The sequence below is a fragment of the Microtus pennsylvanicus genome, chromosome 4 (genome assembly GCF_037038515.1).
Source record: "Microtus pennsylvanicus isolate mMicPen1 chromosome 4, mMicPen1.hap1, whole genome shotgun sequence".
In the NCBI taxonomy this organism is placed as follows: domain Eukaryota; kingdom Metazoa; phylum Chordata; class Mammalia; order Rodentia; family Cricetidae; genus Microtus; species Microtus pennsylvanicus.
Genome location: NC_134582.1, coordinates 75,654,833 through 75,661,158, shown reverse-complemented (window position 1 = coordinate 75,661,158; position 6,326 = coordinate 75,654,833). Strand labels below are relative to the sequence as shown.

At 43.9% G+C, this 6,326-nt stretch overlaps 1 non-coding gene across 1 annotated transcript; it reads left to right on the top strand.

The window, feature by feature from the left end:
- Window positions 1-5,982: 5,982 nt before the first annotated feature.
- Window positions 5,983-6,089, top strand: LOC142849147 (U6 spliceosomal RNA). Its single transcript, XR_012910543.1, has one exon. It is a non-coding gene; the product is annotated as a U6 spliceosomal RNA (small nuclear RNA).
- The last annotated feature ends 237 nt before the right edge of the window (window positions 6,090-6,326 follow it).

The following is a 6,326-nucleotide window of genomic DNA, read 5'->3' as shown; positions in this document are numbered from 1 at the left end:
GAGCTGACATCTCACTCACTTTAAATGCACACAGTGAAAATGCAGCTGAACACAGGGGACACTCACGTCCAAGCCACGTGCCACGTGTACGCTCTGGGGTGAGCTGGGAACTCACAGGAAATGAGTGTGTTTGTTTTCCGGAGTTCCGTCCTCTCAGGGACCCGCCGGATCCTCTCTGATTCCCTGGGCACACTTTTGTTTTTCTAGCCTGGAATCTGGGCCTGTAGCTATCACAACCGGCCACGCTGGGGCTAGGAAAGGTTGTAATGAAAACAGGACAGTGGGGGCTTTTTCTCCAAGGCCTTTTCTGGCTTCTTTGTTCACTCTTTATTGTTCTTAGAATGTTCTGGGGTGTCAGTCAGGGTTCAGATTTTTTGGGATTGTGGGGTAGACGTCTGTATAAAACCATTGGGTATTAATTGCATTAATACCCTGGCTTTTCTTGGATGGGGTAAAGAGCCATCCTGTTTTTCATTATAAAAATAAATTTCTTGTCAAATATTACCAGAAATAATAATTATCTTTTTTATGGTAATTGCTATGAAATCCAGAACCCCTTTTATTTGTGGATCTCGTGAAAACATCAAGCTCATATAAGCAAATGCTAATTTTTCAAGAAAATTCTTGGAACTATCTTGACACGTGAAAATGCTGTGCTATGATTTCCATTCAAATAGGCATTTAAAATATTTCTTTCTAAATTGCCTTCCCTCCTGTAAACTGAAAACTGAATTCTTCTTTTTATCCATCCGCGTGCCTACTAGGGTTTGTGGGTAAGAGACAGAGTGTGTCTGGTTTTTTTGGCATCTCCTGCTCAGAGTGGGGCAGGTGGGAACGGTACAAACACTAGGTTTTCTAGAACTGCACTCTGCAGAGGATTGATCGGTGACTTAACAAAGACTGCACCAGTGTGACATTCTCCGGAGAAACGCGCAGGGCCACACAGGACATCCCCCTACTTCCAAGCAGCCACCTTGTTCCTGTGTCCTCCCGGGAACAGAATGACCCTCCAGACACACCGGAAGGACGAAGCTGCCTTGCTTTTTGTTAAGATGGGATTTTCCTGTGTGGCACCCACTGTCCTAGGATCCACTGTGCAGACCAATCATGCCTCCTGAGGGCTGGCGTTATAGATGCGCACCACCAAGCCCAGCTTGCCTTTCTTGTTTTTAAAAATTTGGGAGAGGAAAGTTTCCTAAAAGGGCATCTAGAAGTGTAGTTTTTCTAAGTGGGTTTAGCAATATTTTTTCACAGGTATGAATGTTTTGTTCTCATGTACGTGTGTGTCCCATGGGCATGCCTGGTTCTCTCTGAAGTCAGAAGAGGTCATGGAGCCACGGATGGTTGTGAGTGATCACATAGGTGCTGGAAACTGAATGTGTGTCTTCTATAAGAGCGGTAGATGCTCTTAACTGCTGAGCCATCTCTCCAGCCATGAAAATGAATTTCAAAGGCATTTTTAACACTGCCATGCTTGTTTGCAGTACACCATAATTACATTTACCTCCTACCACTTTCTCATCCCCTCCCTTGCCCCAGCCTTGTCCATGGTTGGAGTGGTCAAGTCATATCCAGGTGACAGAGTCCAGTGGCACTCTTCTATAGCCTTTGACTCACACAGCCTTTCTGTCCCTCTTCTGCAATGTTTCCTGGGTTTCGGAAAGGATGACATGGTGTCCTATTTGGGACTGAGTGCTCCACAATCACTTACTCTCAGCACTTGGCCCTTTATGAATCCCTCCTATAGCCACTTCTGAAAGAGGCTTCTCGGACCAGGCCTGAGAGCCTCCCTGGCACCCTGCCGCCCGCATGGCTAGCTTATGCCCTGAAATAATTACACGGAAACTGTATTCTTTTAAACATTGCCTGGCCCATTAGTTCCAGCCTCTTACTGGCTAGCTCTTACATATTGACCTAACCCATTTCTAATATCCCTGTAACACCACGAGGTGTCTTACCAGGGAAGATCTTAACCTGCGTCTGTGTCCGGTGGGAGAATCATGGCGATTCCTCAATCTGCTTCTTTCTCCCAGCATTCTGTTCAGTCTACTCCGCCTACCTAATTTTCTGTCCTCTTAAAGGGCCAAGGTAGTCTCTTTATTTAACCAATGAAATCAATACAAAACAGCAGACTCCCACATCATTTCCCCTTTTTCTGTTTAAACAAAAAAAAGTCTTTCATTTTAACATAGTAAAATTACATATAGCAAAACAGTTATCAAGCAAGAATTAAAGTTACAATATTTATATCTTTTATCATAACTAAGGAAAACTATAACTATCCATTCTTCAACTCCATCAAAGACTCCAGAAGGATATAATATTACCTAAGCAAATAAGAAATAAATGACAGAGACATCTCACTGCCTGGACAGTCACCCAAAGTTCCTCTGTACCATTGGGGCATCCATCTTCAGCCTTCAGGCCCATAGTATCCAGCAGACTTTTCCATGAAGCAGGAAATTTCAAAGGCAGTTCAGTCACTATCTGCTGTGTCCTGCAGAATGTCTCGCAGACTCTTTCATGAGTCATGAACCCCAAAAGACCGTCTCACCTTTAGGCAAGTTCAGCAGTCCTCTCTCTGCGGGTTCTCTGTGTCCATTTTATGCAACAGTCCAGGCAAGAGCAGTTTCTTGCCCAAATGGTTATCAAACTCCATAAGGATCCTCTTCGATGCCCATCTTTCTCTCGAAGTAGATTGGTGCCGCCAGGAGCAGACATGTCTCATTGTCATGAAAAGTCCTAAATATTTTAAATGCCATATTCTGCAGCCTTTGAGAGATATGAAGAATGCCTATCTGAAATATATCTCTATATATCTAGAAAATCTAAGTAACATGACTACAAACTTGACTATTATTTATGATTATCCATCAACAACCTTTATTTCCTAATTATACATTACATTTTAAAAATGAACTACACAATCACAATACCTTAATCAATATCAGAAATACATACACATATAACAAAATTGACCTTAAAATCCATACCAATGCAAATTATTCATATCTATATCATATCCCCCTTTAAATGTAAAAGAACATTTATAAACAATATTTGGGAACATGGGCGCAGTTTTTTTCTCTCCAAACTGCTTCCTGCTGAATGGGGGCACTGTTATTCAGGTCTTTTATGGGATAACCTGTCAGCGAGGTCCATCTCATTCAGCAGTTGAGCAAAGTAATTTTTTGAGGGTGTTCATTTCACAGCAACCTTTCAGGAGGGCGAGGTCTATCATACCATATTGGAATAGAAGAAATCCATAGAGTCTCATCCTCTGTGAAAACAAAAGAAGGACTTTTCCAAAGCATCATAACCTTAGATCCAAATTCTGAAGTCAAGATACCTTTAGAACATATGTGCAGGTTCAGCTTAGCAGCCCATATAATGAAATGTCTCTCTTTCACAGTCAAAAATTTTAAAGAAAACACAATAATACAAAGAATCCAGACTCTCTGTGAATTTTCAATTTTTATGTGGCTTATCTTTACTCTATCACTTTACTTTATTCTGTCTCTTTAGAGACTTTACCTTTTTTTAAGACATTAACTTTATTCTTTATATTCTTTTTCTTCTCTTTCCCAAGCCTATGTACATTCATCCAACAGTGTCTGAATCTGTTTTATTGTGAATCTGTAATTTTTTTTTTTTACTATCCAGGAGCACTTTGTTTTGTGCCTTTAAATCACTAAGCATTTAAGAATCTAAGCTGTGACAATTCCTAGGTCAAAAACAGGTACTGCCTGCTTGCCCTGCCCAGTCCAACATGGCGGAGCCACTCGTGCCTCTGATTCTTGCACATTGCACCAGTAGCGTGGTGGAATTGATTGTGCCTCTGAGCCACAGCACACAATGACTTCCTTTTAGGCACACAGTGAGTCTAGTTGCCATCAAACAAATCATAGCACTTTACTCCAAATGCTCCATTCAAAAGCTCTGTCTCCCACAGGAGCCAGACAGAGATCACAATGGCGGCACAGCCCAGAAAGCCGGCATTTTAAAACAGCCAGTTTTTTCCTGCTGCTGAGTTGGGAAAATTTTAAAATGGAGGACGTACCATTTTGTGCTAGCTCTGGGGCCGCCAGGTAGGAGCGGCACTCAGCACTTTAATTCTGAGACTGAGCGTGCAGCACAGAAATTCTTTTCATCCAAGTTACAGCCAAATCTGACAGGCAGAGCACTGCGCAGTCTGAAAACACGTCTCTGTATGGCAGCAGGAATCTGCCATGCTCTTCCGCCTGCCTAAGCCTGATTCTGCAGTCTGCCCAGGTGCAGGAGGGAGCGCTGAGCCATCAGCAAGGTCTCAGAGCACTCTCCTTCCAATCCCAAGCGGGAACACAAACATGCAGTCACATAAAAGCCATTGAAATGCTTTAAAGCCAGAGTTCACGCTGGCAGCACAGCCCCAAGAAGCTGCGCTTTAAAATGACACAGCATTTTTTTTGCTGCTGTTGCCGAATCAGGAAATCTCTCTACAGTATGCCACCAACAAACAGCAAAAATCTGTGTTAAATTCTCTCTCCCTTATTTTTAAGCCTTCTCAGGTTTTTAAGTGGATTTAGCCCATCATGTCTGGGCGCCACTCATGGGCCAGGCAGTGTTTAAAAGAATGCAGTTTCCGTGTAATTATTTCGGGACATAAGCTAGCCATGCGGGCGGCCGGGTGCCGGGGACACAGCTTCACCGTTAATACTACAACACACTAGTCTATGGGTGTAAGCACAAACGATGAGGAGACAGTTAAACTACACCTGTCTACTTGGGGTAATGTCAGTCGTAGGTTCTCCTAAGGGGCCCGTGACTTCCTTAGCTATAGGCTTTTATATTTCGGTTGTGAGCATAGCCTTTAACAGCTGAGCCATCTCTCCAGCCCAGTTATAGGCTTTTGATCAGCTCTTCAGCTCCAAGTATGAAGTCGGCCTTAAATTCGAGCTAGAGATGCTTGGTTCTCCCCAGTTGGACCACTGTGCATCTCTTGCCAGGAAGTTCAGTACTGCAGAATGCTGGGTTTGGTTGTTAGTGACTTTGCTCCCCTAGCGGTCGGCATGGCACCATCTGGCTCTGTGACTGATAGACCACCGCCGGCAAGAAGCTCAGTGCCATTTTGGTTTCTGTGTCCTATATTCAGAGTGTGGGCGTCTTCAGCAATACGGTCTTACTGTCTGGTTCTGCTGGGCATCCAGGAGCGATGGCAAGGGGCTGGGCTGCATTAGGGATTCTCTGCAGGCTCCCACACCAACAGCTCATGGGGAGCTATCCCTCACTTGACAGGAGGGTTTTGAATACTGGTGACTTCTGGAAGCAGTACTGACCATCCATGTAGAGTATTTCTATCTAAATATCTCCTTAATTTTTTTTGAAAGTTAGCTTATAAGGGAGTGGGTTTCTGTGTTTTTTATTTTCACATATTGCTAATTCCTTTAGCCCATTTCTTCCCTAGTTTTACCCCCTTCTACTTTTGTGTGAAAAAACATGGAACCCTCCAGAAAAGTCACCTTTGCACATGCACCACGCAGGTCTTCTTTGTTTTGTTCCAGTTTTACTGTCTGTGCTGCAGAAGCAGGTTTAGAAACGGGTTGTCTTTGTATGAAGTTAGCCATCTGAGAAGGCAAACACAGTATGGGTCTTGGAACTGACGGAAGTCTTTCTTCAACCCTCTCTTCAGGCCTGCAAATGGTCCATGTCAAGAAATACTAGAGGCTCACCAGAGTCCATGGTCTCCTGCCCTCCTTTTCACTTGGTTTGGGCACATACATGAGGGTTGTTTTGAGTCTTTGAGACAGGGGCTCACTATACAACCTTGGGTGGCTTGGGATTTTCTGTGTAGACTGGGAATGGCCTCAAACTCATTGAGATCCGCCTGCCTCTGCCTCCTGGTTACTGGGATTAAGGTGTGTGGCATTGTGCCTGGCTTTCCTTGAGTTTTTTCAAACCTGATACAGCACTGCTTCTAGTATGGTCCATAAAACCTCTGCCGTCATGCTCGCTTGGGCAGCACATATACTAAAATTGGAACGATACAGAGAAGATTAGCATGGCCCCTGCGCAAGGATGACACGCAAATTCGTGAAGCGTTCCATATTTTTTCACCTTACTAGAACTGGATGGAGGTGGGGGTTCCTTGGACTTTCCACAGGGAAACCTGATTGCTCTTTGGGCTAAGGAGGGAGGGCGACTTGATTGGGGGAGGAGGAGGGAAATGGGAGGCGGTGGCAGGGAAGAGACAGAAATCTTTAATAAATAAATAAATTAAAAAAAAAAAAACAAACCTCTGCTGTCTGCCTCCTTCTCTTTTCTTCCAGGCCAGCTGGGATGAGATGACT